We start from the raw sequence: 23,796 nt of genomic DNA, 5'->3' as shown, positions 1-23,796 counted from the left end.
TACTCTATGACATGACTAGTCTACTGAAACAGTCGTGGCCTAATGGTTAGAGAGTCGACATCTCGGGCCGGCAGGAATTGTGGGGTGGGGGGAGTGCATGTACAGTTCTCTCTCCACCTCAATACCACGACTTAGGTGCCCTCGAGCAACGGCATCGAACCCCCCAACTGCTCCCCGGGCGACCCCGCAGCATAAAATGGCTGCCAACTGCTCGGGTGTGTGTTCACAGTGTGTGTGTGTGTTCACTGCTCTGTGTGTGTGCACTTCGGATGGGTTAAATGCAGAGCACTAATTCTGAGTATGGGTCACCATACTTGCTGAATGTCACGTCACTTTCACTTTCACTTTCCAATCCACATACTTTCTGCCCTAAATCAGATGCAATATTATAATTACTCTATCTCAAATCATGATGCATTAAAAAAGTATGTCAAAGGTCTGTGCTTGTCTTCTCAGTTAATACTGCCCACAACAAGCCATTGTGCTAGATATGAAGACCAAGAGCATGTCTATATATTGTCTCCCACTTTAAAAGCTTGAGCTTTGTAAAGTCTGGTAGATTCTGATTGGCTCTCAATGTTTTTACCGTTTTTCAGTTGTGTCATTTATCGTTCCTCTGTGTTGTTATTGTTATATGTGTGGTGTAGAACAATTATTAAAACTTCAAAGATATAATAGTTGTCATCCTTTGTGTAAATGGCCCTACATGTTTACATAAGTACATATCTACTATATAGTGCACAGTCTTGTACACATATGGTAGGTCACATTTAGTCATTCCAGTCTCAGAAAACTCCCATAAATGTCACATGAATATATGAGATAAATCCATCACATTTTAACATTTTAACTCAGTTTCACTTCATTGTCAACTGCTACCAAAACCAAAGTGCTTTTCATTTTTATTGCTGATTTGACATAACCAGTTTACCACAAGACCTGTTCTGCAAGTCTGGACAACATCTGTATCTCATATGAACAACTGTGGTTTCAGTCCACTTTATTTAGACTCACCTTTAACTGAAGTCTTGCATTCTACTTCAAAACTCTGCATCTGAGAGAGGAAACTTTTTAGTGGTAGATTTGACAAACAACATATGTACCTTGATTTTCTGAGCTAACAGCTGATTAGACAGCAGACACATGCAAAGAACCGCCAATTAGACGTGTGTAACACAAGTAGTGAGAGGCTGTCACCCCATGAGTCCACTTAGAAGGGCTAACAGTGCCTTTTACTTTCAGACACCCATAAAATAGTTAGTAGGTGGCCTGAAAAGCTTAATCTAAATGTGACTTACAGAAAAGGGTAGTACTAAGCTGAGACAGCAAACCACAGACAGACAGAAACACAGAAACCACAACCGTATGACCTGATTTCACAGTATTCAAACATTTTTTGATACATGCAACATTTTTTTCATTGGAGTAAGAACACATTAATAGTTGATTTAGTATTTAGTTAAAGTATTCAAGCAATCAAAATAATCAAAGTGCACAACCGTAATACATGTCAAAACTGAATTTAGACAATAACATTTAAAACTCGTCAACTGTTTTATGTGCTGACTGTCAAAGTGCTTTCATGATGCCTCTAATGGTCTGTATCATCTCAGTGATTGACCTCTGCTCCAGATGCACAAATGCACGCAGAGGATTAGTTGTGTGTGTCCACATCAGTGAAGTAACATCTGTAGAGCACATGGGAGCAATAAATGTGTGTTGGCCCTGAAAGTGCCAAGTCATAAGCCTTGAATTACAGAGCAGAACAGGAAGTTATCATTTCCATCCATATCTGTGCTGTGGAATAGCTATCTCACAATCCCCTCTGATCTAGCATGGGATTATAGAAACACCGCCAAACAAATTATCAATGATAAAAACTCATTGATATATAATATAATAATTACTGTTGTAATGTCTCCTCCTCTCAAGGCAAAAAAACCACCTGTATATCCAGTAAGAGATGAGAAGAGTGCTACAAAGAAGATGCACTTCACTCTGAAGCAGAGCAGCCCTGATAATAGCCATAGAACTTTTATCACTGCTGTCCTTTATACACCACAATCAAGCTTGCAGTCTGATTCATTTCTGGTTTTGATCTCGATATGATTCAATATAGATTTCTTTGGATACAAGTTAGGTACAGTACATGTAATTTTTTCAGATGGAAAAAATTCTCTTTCAACTAAAGCTTTAAATATAGCCCTATGAAATCCGTTTAATTTTTTCCTAAATTCCGTTTTATTTTTTTCCAAATTCCGTTTTAATTGTTTTTCACTTGAATTTTTCTTGACTCCTTTTTTAATAATTAAATTAAAGTTTATTCATCAAAAAGCATGTCTATATAATTAAAACCATGAATAGTCTAACAAAAACTACATGTTTAGGGCCCTAACAAATATTTAATTTTTCTCACCATATTTTTTTTTTGTTACCAAATTCTGTGTTTTAGCTTGTCTAATTATTTGAATGCATAAAACAACTTAATTTATTCTTTCTTTTTTTCTCTTAAAGTAGCCTTATGATTTTTCTTTCCCTCAGAAATTCTGTGTTGTGTATTTACATTTTTCTGGTTATCAACTGAAGGCATAAAACATTAAATTCATTTATCTTTTAATTACTGAAAATTAAGCAAACTTTATTTTTTGGCAAACAAAGGGGATTTACTATTAAAATGAAAAGATGGAAGAAATGTTGTGTGATTATTTTCTTAAATTTTTTTTAGTTTGTTTCATTTTAGTAGTAGTAGTAGACTATGTACATTCTACTGAAAAATAGACTTCAAATCAAGTGTGCCGCACTAGTCTCTACTGCGCAGACTCTGGTCCCGAGTTCGCTACTGCGGAGACTCTGGTCCCAAATCAGCGCAATATGGCTGCGCCCTATTGGGACAATGGTGGCTTCACTTTTCTTCAATGGAACTGAATGAAGGTGCGTCGTACATCTTTTTTACAGTCTATGCTTCAAATCAAACCAGACTTTTATTTTGACGGGTTGCCGTTAATACTTTTACAGTTCTGTGTATGTGATATGACACTAGTTTTACTCAAATCAAAAGTTCAAATGCTCACGAAGTGACTCTCAGAGCAGTTCTGGAGATGTTGTTAATGTGTTTATGTCCTCATTTAGTGAGACGACAGAAGCTGAAATCACCGTGAGCGTCACGTGTGCTTCAGTATGTGTGTAGTAAATGAAACCCCGCGTCTGCACCATTCATTAACAGAGACACGCAGAACACGCAGGATTCATATTTAAATAGACTTTTGTGGCTTAATTTTTACAGATACTTGTCCATATCGCAATTTGATTAAAGTGTAATGACCTACTTTTGATTAATTCATTAAAAATTTGACAAAATCCATGACATTCCGCGTTAAACTCTAAATTCCATTTTTATGATTGGATTCCGGGATTCCGTCCGCGTTTTCTGCATCACGGAAATCATAGGGCCCTATTTAAACTATGCAGTAAACCATTCATTAACAGATATTTAATATTATTTTTATATTATATTAATAGGATATTTTATATTAACAATATTAAGTACAAGCTATTGAATTAATTTGCTCTTTTATTATTTATTATATTATATTGGATATATTAACACTGATTTGTATACAAACGTTTTAATGACATGAGGCTGTTTTTTCAATAACTTGAAGAATATGATTATGTTTCTAATACAATTAATTTTTTGAAATATAAACATTTAAACAGTGGCTGTCATAAAAACTTCCATGACAGATTTATTCAAACATACATTAAATAATGAAGACATCACTAACAGGTTAAGTAAAAATATAATGAATAGAATATATAGTGCATAGGCCATATTTAGCTAAATAAAAAGATATTTTTTCTAGTTGATTATTGAGTGATTGCTTTGTTGAAGTAAACGCAACATTACATGACATTGTTAACAAGCTGTTTCACTGCCGTCTTTCCATGCTTGAAACACTGATTGAATGATTACATGAGACATGATACAATTCAGTAAGTTGGATTTCCATTAGGGCTGGACGATTAATCGAAAAGTAATCGAAACCGAAATTCTGAGACTCTGACCAACGAAATTTTCCCATGTCGGTTATTTCGTTTTTTTAATCCTGTTAATACTTTCCCCTTAAAAGCATACTACCGCGTGTAGGAACATGACCCGTCCAGTCAGTGGCATAAAAGCAAAACACAGAGGTGGACGCCGGTTCAACACATAGTGATGGCATGCAAGCGGTGAGCCTTGCGTCTTCACTAAACTCTGTCAGTTGTATTTGTTTTATGGTTTGGACATTCAAGCGATTAGACTATCGGATGTGTATTATTATATCGAGCTACCATGTTCGCGCAGCTGCATTGTGGCACGAACACTCATATAAACAGTAGCTGTGAAGATCGCGTGCACAGAGGAAGGCAGAATCTAGTTGTCAGCGCTGTCCTGTGATTTATCACTAAAGTAGCTTAGTGATTAAAACGTCAAATCAAAACGTATTATAGCATATTTTTCTACTTTTGAAGGAACTAGGCTATTTACAACCCACAGCTTCACAATTAATATAGAGACGGTATGACTAATTCACACACGCAATCACTCGTACTGGTACTGTGCTAATTTATCTTTATCTGATCTTTATTTATCTCTTACACTGAGCAATAATCTGTAAGAAATGTTACGAACATAGATAAAATAACTGCTGATAGTGAGCTATGATGTCAGATCGCTCTTTCAACAGGAAAAAAATGTCCCACCTTTAATAGTCAATCATATTTACAGTAAAAACCTTGTCAGTGAACTATGAGGGCAAAATAACAAAACAAACAAAATAATCGTTCATTAATCGTAATCGAGGTAAAATGTTCAATTAACCGAGGTTTTGATTTTAGGCCATAATCGTCCAGCCCTAATGTCCATTCATGTTTACTTTGTGCTATAAGTAAAGAGGAAGAGCTGATCAGTTCATCCATGATCACCCTACACCACAGACTAAGAGAAATGATATTGGTTCATCAAAATAAGAATCGAGAAATTTAAAATCAAGAAATTAATATTGTCAACCCTGGCTAGCAAACACATTTGTGTGGAAATTTCATTGCAGAAATGATTAAAATTGTGTGCAATACACATGCTGAATCTCAGGCCCAGGAAGCTCAGAATAATGAAGGGACAAAGGTTTGATAATAACTCAGAACTCAGAAAAGGACAGAGTATGTTCAAAGGTAATACTACCAACATTTCCTTATTATAGTGTCATATAAATCATTACTTATTAACAGAAAAGTTTTCTATTCAATTAAAAATACATTCATCCCTGAGAGATAATTGATATATGAAAATCTATCCAAAAAGAATGAGAACATAGATAAAAGAAGAAAAGGGATAAAAAGAGATGAACTATGTCAAACTGCTCATGCAGTATTCACAGCAGAGTTCATCTTTCTCAGAGATCTGCAGTCCCTATGGAGCACTGCTTCCTCTATGTGTGGTCTCAAAGCACTGGATCAGTAAACACTCCACTGCTCACACTAGGGATTCTTACTTCTGAAACACTGACCTCATCTGACCTATACACAGACTGAAGTCAGGAGGATTCACAGGCATAATATATGGACACTTAAATCACACTTATAACGTATGCAAATGCCAAATTAAGAAATATCCTCAGTATATTTGTAAGCCTCTATACACACATTTTTTGACTATGTTCTTATATGTTATAATGCTTTATTGGAGTTGACTGTTTGAAGCCACACACTTGTTAACCAGCTGTTGTGACTGTACATTGACTGTAAGAAATTTTGACACAACAGCAATTTTTTAATTTTAATTTTAAATTTCAATTTAATTTTAAATGTAATTGAATTAAATTTAAGATATATTTAATTTAAAATATATTTCGATACTTACTACTAGTCCGCTTCATAGATGAATTAGGGACATGCCGATATCACATTTTTATGTTGCGATTAATTGCTAATGCTTTAATCACAGTGTACGGTATTATCACGATGTAAAAATTTAGTTGCAAAAAAGGTGTTGTCATAATACAGTATAACAGATTTAATAACTTTTTTCTTATAACAAAAATAACTAAACATTTATTTTTATATTTATATTTAAATACATTTATATTTACAATAAAGCAATATACAAAAAAATTTATAAAGTTTAACATTGTACACAGATTAAAGTGCAAAAGAATCACTTTACAATAAGATCTTATTAGTTTCTAAATAAGAGTTATCTTAGTTAATGCATTAACATTCACCATGAGCAACAGCTACATTTGCTGCAGAATCTTTGTTAAAAAATACAACACTTACTTCATGTTAGCTCAGTTGCAACTTTTGATTTAATGTTAAACAGGGATCAATGCTAAGGATTTTTTCTACTGGCCCCTTTGGGCCACGGGTTCAAATTTTTACTTGCCCTGCCAACATTTTCACTGGCCCTGTCACAAAAAAAAAAAAAATTGTTGCTGTTATCATTGTTTTTGATCTTATCTTGTATTCTAATAAATAAGCTTATATAACATCAATATTTTAGATACCAATTAAATTTTACAATTCAAACAAAAACAGCAAAAATCACTAGACAAAAATAAACATAAATATAAAGTTCAAACATTATTAAAGACAAGTGACAGCCAGCAAATAAAAACAAATGAACAAATTACATGTAATAGCACAACTGAATATAGGCCTATAAGATGAATGAAATTATGCTTTAGGTTATGTTTGTAGTATGTTCAGGTACTGAAATTGAAAATTACACATAAAACAATATTTGCATATTCTTCACTCTGTGTTGCACCTTGATTTTTCAAAACCATTTGAAATTAGAAGCAGCCACTGCATTTAATCATGAATTGGTCAAAAAAAAAAACATGATTTTTATTAGACTGTATAATTTCAAAATCTGAAGCAAAAAAGAGTAGCCTGACTTATGCTTTATGAACTTATGCTACATAAAACACCTGCATGACACAGAAACAGCAGGTGGGCTGAATAAGAAGCAGATTCACTCTCTGATAGCAGACGGTGCTTATGGAACAGTCATACAGTGTTTGCTTGGTTACCACTGTAAACACAGCAGCGCTAATTTAAATGCATTATGAAAATGCCATTTCTAAAAACAGTCAGTTCCCCTCAGAAACACATTCATATAAAATTCAATGTTGCGGATGCGTGTAAACCATAGACTGTATAAAACATGGACGTATTGTCTGTGATGTCACCCATAGACTCCTGAAGAGCGTTTTTGAAGCTCAAAGTGTGCAGAGCGGGCCGTCGCCATCTTGGCAGCATGTCACCACGTGACTCTCGCGGATAATCGAAAATGGGCAAAAAGGCTGGTTGCTGAAGCCACGCCCACCTAGCTCAAGTCAAGTCAAGTCACTTTATTGTCACATCACCACAGCACATGTGCCTTGGTGAGTGAAATTCTTGGGAGCGTGCACCAGAAATTGCAGAAACAGTTAACATATAACCATACAGACTTCAACAGGTGAAAATATGCAATATGCACATACATATAGTCAGTACACACAGTGTACTATTGGACATACTTACAGTTAGCACTACACATTTTACGCAATATGTACATACATACAGTTAGCACTACACATTATACACTATACACAGAAAGTACACATTCTGCATTATGTAAACATATATATGCATGAAAATATGCTTAGGTGCAACAGAGTGTACGTGGGCTGGATACAGAAATGTTATGGATGTGCATTGGATGGTATCCAGTGGTAGCAGGTAGATTATTGTATTAAATAGTTCGGTGTTGAACTGTCAAAGTTAAAGTGCAGTGTGTGGCATACCATATTGTGGGAGTATGCTGTAGGGTGTATTAGTTCAGACTGTTCATAAGTCTGATAGCCTGAGGGAAAAAGCTATCCCTCAGTCGGCTAGTGCGGGATCGGATGCTGCGGAGACGTCTTCCTGAGGGCAGCAGAGAGAGCAGTCTGTGGGAAGGATGGCTGGAGTCACTGATGATCCTCCGGGATTTCCTTATACACCGCCTGGTGTAGATGTCCTGGAGGGAGGGAAGCTCACCTCCAACAATGTGGCTGGCAGTTCGCACGACCCTTTTCAGAGCTTTGCGGTTGCCAGCGGTGCTGTTTCCAAACCAGGCAGTGATGCAGCCCGTCAGGATGCTCTCTATAGTAAAGGTGTAGAATGATCTGAGGATGCTGGTGGCTCATTCCAAACTTCCTCAGCCATCTCAGGAAGAAGAGGCGTTGATTTGCCTTCTTCAGCACTGCATCAGTGTGTGTAGACCAGGTGAGATCCTCACTGATGTTAACACCGAGGAACTTGAAGCTGCTTACCCGCTCCACAGGTGTCTTGTCGATGGTGATGGGTGTGTGTGTTCTCTGCTCTGTCTCCTGAAAAATCCACCACCAGCTCCTTGGTCTTGTCGATGTTGAGTGAGAGGTGGTTGTCCTGACACCATTTAGTCAGGGTGCTCATCTCCTCTCTGTAGGCCGGCTCATCGTTGTCGGTGATCAGGCCTATCACCGTTGTGTCATCAGCGAATTTGATGATGACGTTGGATGCTGTGTGTGGCTGTACAGTCATGTGTGTACAGGGAGTACAGGAGCGGGCTGAGGACACAGCCCTGAGGAGCACCAGTGTTGAGGGTCAGCGGGGATGAAGTGTTGTTGCCCATTCTGACCACCTGGCTTCTGCCTGTGAGGAAGTCCAGGATCCAGCTGCACAGAGATCTGTTTAGTCCCAGAGTCTGGAGCTTCGCAACAAGTGTGGCAGGCACTATGAGAGACGGAGAGTGCACTCACCTCTTCTGCAGCAGCTGCGGGAGCGCTCTCTGTGTGGGCGGATGTTGTGAGCCTCGAAACGAGCATAAAAGTTATTCAGCTCGTCCGGTAGAGAGGCGGCAATGTTCACAGTAGCTGGTTTGTTCCCTTTAAAGTCTGTGATTTTATTGATTCCCTGCCACATGCCTCTTGCATCGCTGGTGTTGAATTGTTCTTCAACTTTGTTTTTGTATTGTCTTTTTGCGGCTTTGATGGATTTCCTGAGATCGTAACTGGCTTGTTTGCGATCATCAGCGTTTCCGGATTTAAAAGCGGATGTCCGCGCTGACAAGGCTGCTCGAACATCGCTATTAATCCACGGTTTTTGGTTGGGGTAGATGTGGATTGTTTTTGTCGGCACTACATCTTCTACACACTTCCTGATGAAACACGTTACAGTTTCTGAGTACGCCTCTATGTCGTCATCAGACGCTGCCCGGAACATGTCCCAGTCCACGTGATCAAAACAGTCTTGTAGTATAGCGTCTGATTGGTCCGACCAGCATTGAATTGTTCTGAGGGCGGGTGCTTCCCGTTTCAGTTTCTGCCTATAAGCAGGCAGCAGCAGAATGGAAGAGTGATCCGATTTGCCGAAAGGTGGGCGTGGGAGAGATTTGTAGGCGTCCCGGAAAGGAGAGTAGCAGTGGTCCAGTACACAATCACCACGCGTGTGTTGATGGTGATGTGTTGAAAATATTTCGGAGCTATTGTTCTGAAGTTGGCTTTGTTAAAGTCCCCCATAACAATAAACGCTGCATCTGGGTACGCGGTTTCCTGCTCACTTATATTCCCATACAGTTCCTTAAGTGCCTGGTCTGTGTTGGCTTGAGGGGGAATGTAAACAGCGGTGATTATGACCGCTGTGAATTCCCTCGACTGCATTGTCTACGGCATTGCTCGACGGCATTGTCAGCAGCAGCAATCCACCTGTCACTCAAGTGGCCACGCCCTTAATTATGCAGAAATTTAAGGCTTAATATAATTTAAAAGGATAAGTTATAAAAAAAAATTAACACCCCTCACAGTTGTCATGAAGGGCAAAATTAGCTATATACACCAAAATCATTTTTTGAACCAGGCTGTAAACATGTATTTTTCTGCTGTAAAGTTGGGCATTTTAACATGGGGAGTCTATGGGACTCCCTTTTGCAGCCAACCTCAAGCGGCCAGTCGATGAATTGCAGTTTTAGTCACTTCCTTGTTGGCTTCACGAGTGAGAGTGGGAGGTTGCCGCTCGGTGTAAACCCGAAATGAACGAATCCCTCGATGAGACGACTCGATGTTCCCAAGTCATATGAAAGATTCGTATGATCGTTCATGAACGACAAATCATTAGCCAGTTCCCTTCAGAAACACATTCACATAATATTCAATATTTGAATTTTCTTTGTATATTTCACACTTGTGAACAGTGATCTTGGTCTGACTGCTACAGCATTTTTTCCTCTTTGTGTCCGACTTCATAGTCTCTGGCCTCTGTTAATGGCTGTTTACAGACTAATTATAATAATAACATAATATTTCCACATAAATGGTATTTGGGAAAATGATCGCAGTGTAGTTTGTGTGGAACAGAAGAATAAAACAAAAATTGGATAGTCGATCGTTGCATCTGTACTCCAGTTTATAAATTAAATATAGATTAATCATTGTTAGAGCTACAAATTTACTTGCCAAGACAGGTATTTTGACATACTTTAGTATGTATTTGCCCATTCAGGCGGCTCACGCGTGTCAGAGATGTGGCTGTCTGTGCGCACGCTGTTCACACAAAATACAGCTCATTACGCAGTGCGAGTACTGAATGTAGTTGTCTTTCGTGCACAAATGCTTTTTAATCGCTTGAATTTTTTAATTAACAAGGATTAAAAACACATCAAATGATAAAATTTCATGACGACGCTGCAGTGGCCCGATCGGCAAGTGACAAATCCGTCTACTGTCCCAAACGTCTTTCACGCTGACACCGGGCCATAGGGCAGTCCTTTTTGTCGAGTCCTGTTAACTATTGGAGCCTTAATGTAAAGTGTGACCGAACAATAATGATTTAAAACACTTTCAAACAATATCTAGGGCATGTTGTAGTGCAGATTAAAACTTAAAAGTTTGAAAATAAATAGCCTATTAAGTCTAAATATTTAAGTATTTGTCGCTGTGATAAACACCATAGAATACAAAAATCTTAATGGCTATTTAAATAATTTAAACACCTTTCAGAAAGTAGCGCAGCTGCTTTGTTTACGGGTTTTCCGGGGTAACAGCTGCATTTCTGCTGTTCTGCATTTCAGCTGCCATCTGCTGTCAGAGAGTGAAAGTGCGCTTTCATTTAGAGCATCTCTCACGCACTCCGCCATGCGCTTCTCAGCCGTGCTTGTTTACATCAGAGTGCATACGCGTCTTTGACACAGCATACAGCGGTGTTGTGCATTGTGACCAGTTGATGGGAAAATAAATACATTTTCATAATTAGAAATAATTTGTGATAAATAATTATTCTCTGTATTTTGAAGTGCCTATGATAACAATATCGTGCATATTCATTATCGTGATATAATGCATAATCGAATACCGCCACATGTCTAGCATTAACTAAACATCATCTTAACATCAGTTGATTAAAGGGCAATCCTGATCCTAGAGTAGGGGCATGTGATATGACGATTTTTGATCCTGAACGATAAAAATGTCTCCACAATCTGCTTTTGAAGAAATATCGTAGTATTGAGCTACAGCACACATTCAATCAATTTCAGTTCTGGTGCCTCTGTCTCAATCTCAATATACTGTAGGTGACATACATGCACAGCAGTGTTAATTCAGCGGTAGTTACTCTCACGTAACTCTATGACACTGCACTTATTCGCAATCACAAAAGTACATTATTTGCATCTGCTTTAAAGCCTTGCCGGTTAAACGTTTCATTTGTGTGCTGTTCTGCTGTGTGCTCTTTCTGAGCACCTACACCCGAAGCGTGCAAACTAAAAAAACCTTTCAAACAGCGCCTGTTTACTGAACTAAGTTATCTCTTGCACTAATACTGTCAAAACACACAAGGTTTACATATAGTCTCAGTTGATTATGTCTAAAATGAAAGTAAACAGATACAGGGACAGTACTAAACATGCAATGTTTGATAGAAACTCATTCAGGTTTAAAACAAATTTTGAGTGAGTAAATGATGGTATAAAAATAAAACACTATGACAGATTTGACAGAAAGATGACAGACGTTTTATTTTTGGGTGAACTATTCCTTTAATGTTAATAAAACAACAAAACACAAAAAGAAAAATCACTCACTACTCTTAACTTAACTTTAATACAGTTTCTTTGATAGGAATCAATCTAAAGTGTTTTATTTTTATATTTGTTCATTCAATTTCTTGAATGCTCCTGCTAAATACACCTATTGAACCTTAAAATAAAGCACTGTTGTTTCATTTGTATAATTTGTGCTTTTAAAATGTGTATCTTTGTTCTTATTTTTTAATAACAAAGATAAAATAATGACAAAGATTTTTATCTTTGCCCACTTTGGCCTAAACATCTGCCATTCTTTTTTATATTTTGTTACCTTGAAAGGTTTTGTCTTTATAATATGGAAATTAGATAATGCTCAGACAACTTGCAAAATAGTAAAAAACCAACATGACAAAGAATCGTGATAAAATCATGATTTGTGATATTTCTTTTTAAAAAACCATGATATGATATCTTTGTCATATCGCCCAACCCTGTCCTAAAGGATTCATGTCCTCATGACTGAACATAAAAAGCAGACTATTATAGATATAAATTGCATTTAGAAGACATTTTTGGGGGTGTTATTATTCAATACAGCAATCGGCTATTACACTCTGGCCACACAAAAGCCCACTAACTTATTAAAAATGAAAACAGGCCAAACACAGTTATCCCAGATTGTCATTGGAGGGTAATGCTTTTTCTACCTAGGATATAAACTACTCCATATTACTATTTCTATTGCCATTTATTTCATATCTGTTTACATATATTTGAATGCAAAGTTTAAAATAAAAGCACTGCTGTCCTCAATTGTCAAGAATGTCAAAACTCAATGTACTCAATGTATGACTGTATGAAATTACCTATGCCATATCACTATCCGATGTGGCGACAGCATTCCACGCAGTTACCCAGACTGAGTGAGCTTTACACAGCAAGTATGCAGTCCATTTCCTCCACACATTCCTGTCGTCTGAATGTAGACCCGCCAAACGCATTTTGACTACACTTCCAGATATTTGGCTTTGGGACAAATCAGTCTGTTCTTCAAAAAGCTACACTTAATTTTCCTTAAGTCAAAATGCAACAGGCTTCATTGAACTACAGCACAGTCCGTCATTATCCTAATCACCATCATCAAACATGTTCGCAAAACAAATTCACTAATAGGGTCAGTTAGGGTCAGTTAGACAAAGGGTGTGTACTTGTGTGCTTGCAAAATTGCAAACCATGCAGAGTGTAGTATCAGTGAAAGCATCAGCGGCGTTCACGTCATGATCAAGTGGCAACTTCCCGCTCTCTCTCTTGAAGCCAACACGGAAGTGACTAAAACTGCAATTCATCGACTGGCCACTAGAGAGTGGCTCCAAAAGGAACTCAGTCCCATAGACCTCTGATGTTAAAATGCCCAAATTTACAGCCGAAAAAAACCTTTACAGCCTGGTACAAAAAGTTGTTTTGGTCTATATAGGTAATTTTGCCCTTCATGACAATTGTGAGGGGGGTGATTTTTTTTTTATAACTTATCAGTTTAAATTATATTAAGCCTTAAAGTTCTGCATAATTAAGGGCGTGGCCACTTGAGTGACAGGTGGATTACCCTACAAAAGACAAAAGACCTTTGTGAAACTCTGAAAAATGGCTTTAAACATTTTTATTTGTCCAGAAAAATTAATTATAGGTAGGACACTGGAAATCTGGCAATTAGATGTTTTAATGAAAATGATCTCAAACTGGATTTTTACCACTATTATGAAGTTATTGTACACTGCCTTTGCATTGTCTGCAAATGTCACGCCAAGGCAACTGGCAGCAACTTCCACATTATATACAATATTTGGGTGCTGATCACAATTTACAGAATCATAGTAACATCTGTATAAAATGTAGCGGCTATCTTACAGGCTGTAACATATAGTAATGTGATCCTTTTTTTCTGACCGTTAAACGATACCGTTTTTCAACCAATTTATTTGTAAATTGTAATGTTCACTAACATTAAAGAATTCAAGACATACTTGTCTATTGTTTTTACAATGAATTGAATGAAAATAGCCTAGCCTATAATAATGACTTGTCGATTGATGTGAACGCCAGCAGGAATAATGCTCAGAATAATTGTGAATTAAACATCTCCTATGACATTCATTGCAATGGATTTTATCGAGTTACAAGAAAAGTTAGGAAAAGGATTTGATTGCGAACAGATACTGATTTTATGTGTGATACACCTCATCTTCACCTACGGCCACACCTTTTTGCCCATTTTCGATTATCCGGGAGTGATGCACGGTGGCCCGATGTCAAGATGGCGGCGGTCCGCTCCACCCATTTTAGACTTCAAAATTGCTCTTCAGAAACCTACGGGTGACACAGACAATACGTCCATGTTTTTTTACAGTCTATGGTCATGATCACCACGTGGGAAGTGAAGTCTAAAAAAATGTTTTAAAGCAAGAAATTACAATCAGTAAGAGACAAGTCAAATACCTCTGGATGAATGTCTAGGGTTTCACACATCCAAAGACCAAGGTAAACTGGAGCACGTCCTTTCGCCCTGCTGTCTTTATGTCTACAATTAGAGACACAGCCCTCAGTCCTCCCGGGTACTGCTAAACTAATCCACCCACAAACCAAACATCAGCCACAGAACAAGAGAGGGGAAAAATACGATCAGAGAAGGAGGCCTGGATATGACTGTCTGTAAAGAGGTCATGAAATAAGTGAGTTTCTTGCTCCAAATTCAAGACAGGCTTCCCTGGTTTTCACAGTCTAACACTATGTTCTCAGCAGGTGTGACGCTGATAAAGATTCCAGCGACAAATAATTTCTGTGTGACAATGAACATGACAATGGGGTGTGACGTGACACAGTTGATCAAAGAACACAGCTAATCAGATCAGTTCTCTCTGTTTGTGTGCTCTCATAATGCACTAAATTTATTATAAATGGTTGATTTTTTTGACTTCAGGCATACTGTTTAGTCATATCTCTTGAGGAAAGCCCTGATGTCATTAACAGGTATTGGTTACACGTGTCACATGCAGTTTCCCTGACAACTACACATGTCTGATGTTGCCAAGCATTTAATCAGCAATGACAGATAACATGTTGTGTGTAGATCCAAATGACTAGTATATTACACATCAGTCCTTACACCACACACTATAGCTGCTAGGGCTGGCGATATGAGCAAAAATGTAGGCATATTACATGTAAAAAAAAAAAGTGTTAAAATCACATTACATTCATTGTAACATTGCAATATAAAAACAAAAATAATACTTTTAAAGCAGAAGTTAAATTTACTAAGCAAAAAATGAAAATAATCAAAAAGCACAGACTAATTGAGTAAAAAGACTATTTTGATTACCCTATTATAGTCACTTTACAGTTAGTGCTAATGCTATCATGCAAATACACTTGGTTGTAGATTTAAAATTCTACATGTCACATTTATTGTCCAACTGCAAATATTTCTGCAAAATGTATATTTTAGTCAGAATTATTGTGCTCCTATTTCATTGAGCTCTGATTGTTTGGCGCACATGCGTGCGGCGGCACTCGTTTTAATTGAAGTCTAGCGGAGAATCCCAAAGCAAAAGCCTCATGCAGTAATGGCAGCAAAATGGAACTATTTCTGTGGCTTTCTAACATTTACAAATGGAGAATATACTAGGGGTGCTCCGATCAGAATTTTTGAGGCCGATCACCAATCGCCGATCACAAAAAAGCAGTATCTGCCAATTCGATCACAGATACCAATCTTTTTAAAGCCTTTTTTATTAGGGCTGGGACGATAAATCAATGCAGAATTGATTCGTGGATCGATTCTTAGATTTTCAGAATGCATCCTGATTCCTCTGGAATCGATTCTGAGCTTAGATTTTAACAGCAGATGGTGCTCTAATCTAGTTTTTATCCGCACATTCAAATGCTCATGAAGAAGTGTGCTAAAGAGCGTTTGTGCGTTTGGCTGAGTCATGTAATTTCACCTCAGCTTAGAATGCTTTTATGACACGAGATTAATATAAACACAGCACACTGTGAACACCTTTATAATTCGCTTCAACCTTTTCAAATTTTATGAATTATTATTTTAGGTTCAAGTGAAGTCGTGGCCTAATTGGGAAGTCGTGGCCTAATGGTTAGAGAGTCTGACTCCTAACCCTAAGGTTGTGGGCGCCGCAGCATAAATGGCTGCCCACTGCTCCAGGTGTGTGTTCATGGTGTTTGTGTGTTCACTGCTGTGTGTGTGCACTTTGGATGGGTTAAATGCAGAGCACGAATTCTGAGTATGGGTCGCCATACTTTGCTGTATGTCACGTCACTCAATTAAATGTGTGTAAGAATTTGGAAACAAGCAGAGTACGGCTGTTTCTAAAGCATGCAGTACCATCTGCTGTTCAAAACTAAGCTCATAATCAATTCTAGAAAGAATCGCGATGCATTCAGAAAATCTCAGAATCATTTCTCGAATTCACGATGCATCTATTTATTTTCCCAGCCCTACTTTTTATCATGTAGAATTATTTATAGTGATGATCAAATCAAGATTTTTAGACATTTATTCAGGGCCTGAATTTCATTTTTGAAAATTAATTACTCTCTTAGGTGACATTTTCACTTGAGGGGTGGAGGGGCGATTTTTTTCTAAAATATATATTTATCTCACCTAAATGTTTGATCATGCACTGTATTTTTGTTTTTACAATCGTGTAATTGTTGCACAATAGCTTACACAGCGCAAGCCTGATTTTGTGAGGTTCACACATACTCCGTTTGCAGTGCTCATGTAGTCCATGTGTGGTAAAGAAGCAGCACAGACTGTGCTTTCACACAGGATTCTGCTCCTGATCCATGGCTGTTTACCATAAACACAACATTTATCCGTTATTTTGATTTTAAATCCAAACATTGTTACTTAAAATGCCTTTTCAACAGTGTGATTCTTTTTTTACACAGTACAGTAATACAATCTTTCATCAATTATTTAATGCTTTTTACTTTTGCATTTACTTTTAGATTTATATATTAAGTTGTTAATGCAAAACATTTAAACTACTTTTCTTAAGTTGTCACAAACATTCTAAATTAAAATTTACCATTGACAGAAAGAGTCAGCTTTACTGCCTTTTCTTTTGCATTTAAATCTTTATTACAAGCAATCCTGCAGTTCGAACTTTAATTAAGAACTTTAAAATTATTGCCTTGTTTATCTAAAAGTGCTCTTTTCCATTAAACCTAGCCCAGAAAACATAGCCTATGTGCTGGCTGTGAAACACAGTAGACTTTAATTATATGCAATTATGGTGTAATTACTACATTTTTGTGTCAATGCATGTACATATTCACCGCATCAATGCGCTGTTACTTTAATTCAGCACGTGCAGCACAGCAAAAAATTGTATTATGTCGAGAACCGTTCATCCAATCGACTTCACACATGGTGTGTGTGTTGGTGCGGACCCAAGGGAGTGCAGTGTTGCATTTTGGTGCAATATTGACACGTGACATGTTCAGAATTAATAAACTTTTAATAACTACAGAACAGCGCGAGTCAGAAGCAGCGCACCTAACGCAGGCAGGGTTTTTATGCTCCGGGAACGGACACTGCAGTGATGCAAAACACATGTCTGTTTAGAGCAATACTTTTATATAGACAAATTATTATTAGGCTGGGCTACTACGTCACAACCCTAATACCTATGAAATGTAAGTAATGCATTAAAGTTGATTATTCCCCTTTTTACATTATGTAATATAAGTCTCTGGTGTCCCCATAATGTGTCTGCAAAGTTTCAGCTCAAAAGCTTAAAAGCGCCGTGTGCATTTTACTTTCACTTTCAATTAGCGACAATTCGGTGTCAATTGCTTGAATGCAACAACAAAATACAACATCAAACTCACTTTAGCCTAAACATAGAACTTTTGTTAAAAATCAAATAAAAATACACCATGCTATAGGGCAGGCTATGCCTAATATAAAATAACAAATAGCCTAACCTACATAAAGTTTAAATAGGTAGGCTATACAAAACTGTAAATGAGTAAACATGTATTATATATACCAAAAAAATAAGAAACGTAGAATGTTTATTAGCAAAACGAAAAAGAAAGCTTGGAGGCACGGCATATACCTTGATGTTAAATAAAATACAAAATTACACAAAGTAAAAATCAGCAAACACTGTGGAACCAATTAAATAAGAAACAAATGTTTAAAAAAACTTCCAATATCACCTAAGATAAAGGCAAAAAAGTCAACAGACTTTTCAAAATCCAAAATATTGCCAAACAGGTGCTTTTGCGTTTCGTTTTGAAACTAAATCATCCACCATCATCTTGTCTTTCTCACCTCACTCTTCTTGTCAGTCAGCTTGACTCACTCTCCTCACTGGATAAATGAAATTTAATCTGTGATGCGACCGTCGTTCGTCAGGTTCTAATGTGATGAATTGTTTAGTTTTTGTTTGTGGTGTCTGTTTTTTTGCTTATATTGTTTTTTTTTATTACTATAAAAAATCAAAACAACGGTGGGGGTCAGTGCCGCGGTGGGCAAGTGACGTAACCGGTGTTGCAGCTTAAAGGAGCCATGTGTAATGTCTGGCCAAAAATATCAAGTCATACTCCACATTCCATACCAGATGGGGGCAGTATGCCTCAATAAAGTGAATTGGTCTACTCTAGAGTAACAAACGAGAAACGGCTCCGCCCCTACCTTCACAACAACCCTAGAGCCATAGCCGAAGCCTAAAGGACGTTTTGCCTCCAGTGGAACGTTGGGTGATGTCAAGTGATTTTGAAACATGACATCTTCAAGCTACTCCCCTTCACCTTTACCAGTGAATATGTTCATATTCGTTTTGTTCATATTACATTTTGAGTTGTATATACACATTATTTGAATTAAATTAATTTGACAGACAGCATTCTGTCAACATCACTGGTCAACATCAGACAGCTGATGTTGACCAAGCTAGCGCCAACCAACGTAACCAGAGCTGCCAACTCTCAAGCATTCACCGTGAGACACACGCAATTGACTCTTTTCACACGCTTTCAAAAACTTCACCGCTCTGAATATAGTGAGTGAGTGCGCGCGCGCGGCCGGGGCGCTCTCTCTCTCTCTCTCTCTCTCTCTCGGGTTCATTATCATCGAAGACATTTCAAGCTTCTTAGGTAATGTTACATTTTAGCATCAGCTTGGTAGAGACGGGCTTTGGTAGATAACAGGTGAAAACCGGATCGGATCTGTGGGGAAGTTATAGCTAGCTAATTATCAAACGCAGCTACGGTTAGCCATCGCTAACATTAGCACGTTTATCGAACAGCCTTCGATACATTTCTATGTTATAACTTCCCGAATAAAATAAGTAAACATATAAAACAAACTTCTGGCGAAATACTAACAGCATCTTACTTACCAATCCAAAAGAAATGTTGCAAGTTCGGAGTCGAAGCTCATTTCTTTCAAGTCCATCAGTTGTCTCCAGCGATGGAAAGCAGTGCCGATGTTTACTCTGGTTCGGCTCCTTTTCTTATCGGATTTGATTTGTGATTCCGAGCGCGGTTGTTTCCCTGTAGCGGGTGGTGGTGCTAGGTGTCTCTTGTCAAGGGCTTCAGCCATCCTTCCGCTCTCTTCCCTGAACTGAAATGAAGTAGTGGGCTGTACCTTCCACACGATTGACATCAGGTTCAAGTACGCCCACAAGCCGTGCGAGTTATTCGTGTATTGCAGGTTGGCTGGTGGTTATGTTGCCCGCATACCGCCTCCCATGGCCGAAACTGGTATTACGACACCTGTCGGGCCGTGGCTAGTAATGCTAATGCTAATTAAGGTTGATATCTCTGCAGCACTATAACTTGACATTTTTTTAATGATATCATCGCCCTTATTTCTTCTCATTCTTTTGATGCGTGTAGGTCATTTTTTTTTTGGATATTTTTACCTCAATTTTTACACATGGCACCTTTAACAACGGTATCACTGTTAGCACCATCTATCATGGCAAGGATTCTCGGAATTTACATCAGAAAAATGCCAAGCATGCCATGTACTAAAATAACTCCACTGAATCAGTTCTCTTCTAATAAGTCCCATTGATTAGAGCAGAGCGTGGAAATAATGTGGTGTTGTGGTGGGATGTGTGTCTGAGCTGCTGTGTAAGCAACATCCCTTCTGCATGTAATTAGGTTTTACTTTACACACACTCACAAAATCACACTGGCTACACAAGAACTAATGGTGCACTGATCACTTTTTAGAGCAGAACCAAATCATACATTCACATTTTCTCATAATTATTTACCCTAGTGCCTAAATGTTTTTGAATGAAGATTTAAAATTCCCTCTACAGGTATTCAATGACATGAGGGTGAGTGAATGATGACAATTTTTATTTCGGGTGAACTAAGTCAAGCCACTAATCCCATCTTCTCATCCATCACAGACACAGTCACACACACACACACACACACACACACACACACACACACACACACACACACTGCTACAGCCTTTGAGAACCATCCACTCCTGAATGTCTCATATGAAGTGAAACTGGAAGTGAAAGCTTCAGCGAAGGTTCTACCAGGAACACTCAAATGCCATGTCATTCAGTCTGACCTTACTAAATCATTTGCTGTTCATAGGTGAGGTAGCCAAAGTTCCCCTCCATCCTCTCCACCACCACTACCAGGTTGGCCCCTTCCTCAGTCAGGGTTGGCTTTACCCTGCCTTCATCTTCAGGCAGGATCTGCCAGCCCACCACAAGGCCTGAACCATGGACGGGGCTTACGCCAAAGGATTTCATGAAAGAACTGTAGCTGGACTTATATTTGTCTAATCATTTATCTTTACAATAAAATATGTAAAGCGTTCATCTGCCTCCCGAGTCCTTCTGGTGGCATGGACCTTCTTTTTCCAGAGGCCAAATACTATTAATAGTGACTTAATTTGATCTCAATGTGCGTGCTTTTGTTAGAGCAAAGAGGATGATGTGACTAGGAAGCTGGGCTGCATAATGTCATTGCTTCCTCAAATTATCAAAGATAATTCACTTTATCTGAAAAACAAGTCAAGGTCCTTGAACCATATGTGACTATTCAAAACACCTCAATTACACATGGATTAATGATTTAAAGCTGTCTTAACCGTATGACCTCGCAAATTCCAGCATCTCACACAAAAACTGTACATTATAAAAACAAAAGACATTTAACCCTTAACTTTTGAGACAGCAGGGTTTTATTATGATCAGACTTCTGCAACACAGATTCGTAGAAATGCAGAGAGCTCTATCTAGGACAGTGTGTTCTAGAGAGCCAAGCTGTCTATCCCAGAGACACTCTTGCTATTTCCTTTGATGGCTTACCCAGAAAAAAACTTGAGGGTGTAATTACCTACAAATAGCTAGACACTGGGTGCTTTATGGAAGTTTTACTTTGGCTGTTTTAACTTTATTTTGGTTGGCGAAAGAAGATGTATGAAAGTTTTTAAAAAAATTAAAAATGACTTGTTTTCTGCTATTTTTTTCTCTCTATCACTGTGTAATCACACTAGAGGACTGACTACGCCCAAGCCTGACCGACTTACTATGAAGATGCAGTAGAGGTCTAAACATTTCCTCTGTAAAAGGGCATCTGTAGTTCAGCTTAATTCTATGGTTGCAAAGCTGTATTTAGCTGCTTTATTCTGACACACATTGACTCTAAAAACACAGGCTTTTTAATGTAAAATGCCTGGTAAAGTGCTAATATACACAGATCAAAAGAGCACTCCCTATATGTCATTGGTTATCACTAGATGTTTCATAAGAAATCTTGCTTCCGAATTCCAAGAAAAAAAAGTGAGAATTGTGAGAAAAAATCTGAATTACAAGATGTAAAGTCAGGATTCAGAGGAAATGGGGCAGAATTATGAGATATTAACTTGGAATTGCAAAAAGAAAAAAAGATTTTATCTCACAATTCTGACTTTTTCAGAAACGTGAGTTTAAATCTCACAATTATGTGTTCAAATGAAAAAAAAAAATCTGAATTGTGAGAAACCAAATCCAAATCGTGAGATAAAAAGTCTCAATTTGATTTTTTTCCCATGGCGGAAATTAGCTTATATAGTTTCAACCATAAGGAACAACCCTAAACTAATCAATATGGCTAGAAAACAGTATTCAGCTACGCCATTAAGATGCGCACATGACAGCACCACGAACCAGGTGCTTTACAATCCCATAATGATGCCTTTCTGTCTGTTTTAATGTTTTTCACTGCTCTGTTAATAAGAATATGTACCAGACGTAAAATGCAGCTTTGTGGTCATATCATAATGTGTGTAAGCAGCACTTAATAAGCCTTCAGGGATCTATTAAAATTCAGAAACCAGCTTCTCAAAGACGCCCATAGTTAAAACAAGAACTTTTGCTTCCGCTGCACAATACTCTAACCAAGAACAAATGCTGAGAAGACTGGAGGTGCTCCAAAACACACAACTAAACACAACACAACTAAATCATACACATGTTCAACATATAAATTTACACAGTGTGTTTTAAAAGTGTGTTTGCTTAAAAGTTTTTTTTTTTTTTGTTGACAGTTCGGTTGTGCGAAACCTGTTTTCGAAATCAAGATAATTATCGTTACTGACAGATATTCCTGCAAAGTTGACCACCCTGAAACTCTCAAAAAGTCTAAAACAAATAGATAGATAGATAGATAGATAGATAGATAGATAGATAGATAGATAGATAGATAGATAGATAGATAGATAGATAGAAATTAAGTGAATTGGCAATACATTTTGAAATCTAAGATAGATGTGTGACACTAAATTACCTAACGTTACGTCTGAACCAGTGTAACACTTCATGGAACTTCATGGTTCAGTTTGTTGTTCACAGTTTGGCTCAAAAACACGCAGAATCGTAAAAAACATCTTCAAATAAATGAAATGTGTCATGTCAAACTGTCGACGCATCTCAGCAGTGACTGGAGTCTCAGAACTACTGCAGTCTCTCACCGCTTACTGTGACCGTGTCGCTATCCGAAGACATCACGCGAAATAATGAACATAAAATGAAAGGAATATGTGAGCTTTGAATCACTGTCCTTATCACAGCAAGGGGTCGGTGCGACAGCTCATCAGTCAGACAGCGGTCACCGTTAAAAACAGCAGCTCACACTCTCGCGCGCAATACGACAACATCCGTTGATAAAAGTGCGGGTAAGTACAGACAGTGTTGGTCCCAACGACGACTATAAATGATTCCTTGATGTGATGAAATGTATTAAACGGAATCACTACCATGACGATATAATCTCCGAAACAAGAAAAACAGTGATAAATTGAGGTTGCGAGTGGTAACTCACCTGTTCCCGAGCGCCGAGGAGCGCCGCCGCCGCTGTCACCAACGGAAGATGCTCGAGCGCCGAACACAACTCCTCCGCTAGGGGCAGCGCGCGACACTGGTGCAGTGAACGAGGGGCACGCTGGGAACTGTAGTTGGCGTGGTTGTATTATTTACTGATTCATAACCAAGAAAAATAAATAAAATAAAAAAAACCTACATTTTATTTTAAATTTTAAGATTTTTGTATTTGTATTTAAGCTGTTTGAGAGAGTGTCTTTATTGTCTTTGTTTATTCAAAATAGAGGGAAATAAGAATACTGTAAATATATTTCATGTCTTTAATAATCGTAAGAAAAGTAAGTAATTTTGAGATTCAGA

The 23,796-nt window shown here is 37.8% G+C and overlaps 1 protein-coding gene across 2 annotated transcripts in view; it reads right to left on the bottom strand.

The window, feature by feature from the left end:
• LOC109086671 (cytospin-B-like) overlaps nt 1-23,569 on the bottom strand; it is a 146,901-nt gene extending 123,332 nt beyond the window's left edge. The window contains exons 1-2 of one of the 2 annotated variants that reach the window (XM_042724837.1): nt 14,558-14,698; nt 14,322-14,428 (exon numbers count right to left, since the gene is read on the bottom strand). The gene's annotated coding sequence lies outside the window, so the exon portion shown is untranslated. Of the gene's footprint in view, nt 1-14,321; nt 14,429-14,557; nt 14,699-23,437 lie in introns of those variants that run through there. The other variant, XM_042724836.1, reaches the window with a different exon arrangement.
• Nucleotides 23,570-23,796: the final 227 nt, after the last annotated feature.

Source organism: Cyprinus carpio, chromosome B5, assembly GCF_018340385.1.
Source record: "Cyprinus carpio isolate SPL01 chromosome B5, ASM1834038v1, whole genome shotgun sequence".
NCBI lineage: Eukaryota > Metazoa > Chordata > Actinopteri > Cypriniformes > Cyprinidae > Cyprinus > Cyprinus carpio.
This window is presented reverse-complemented; position numbering and strand designations above follow the sequence as displayed.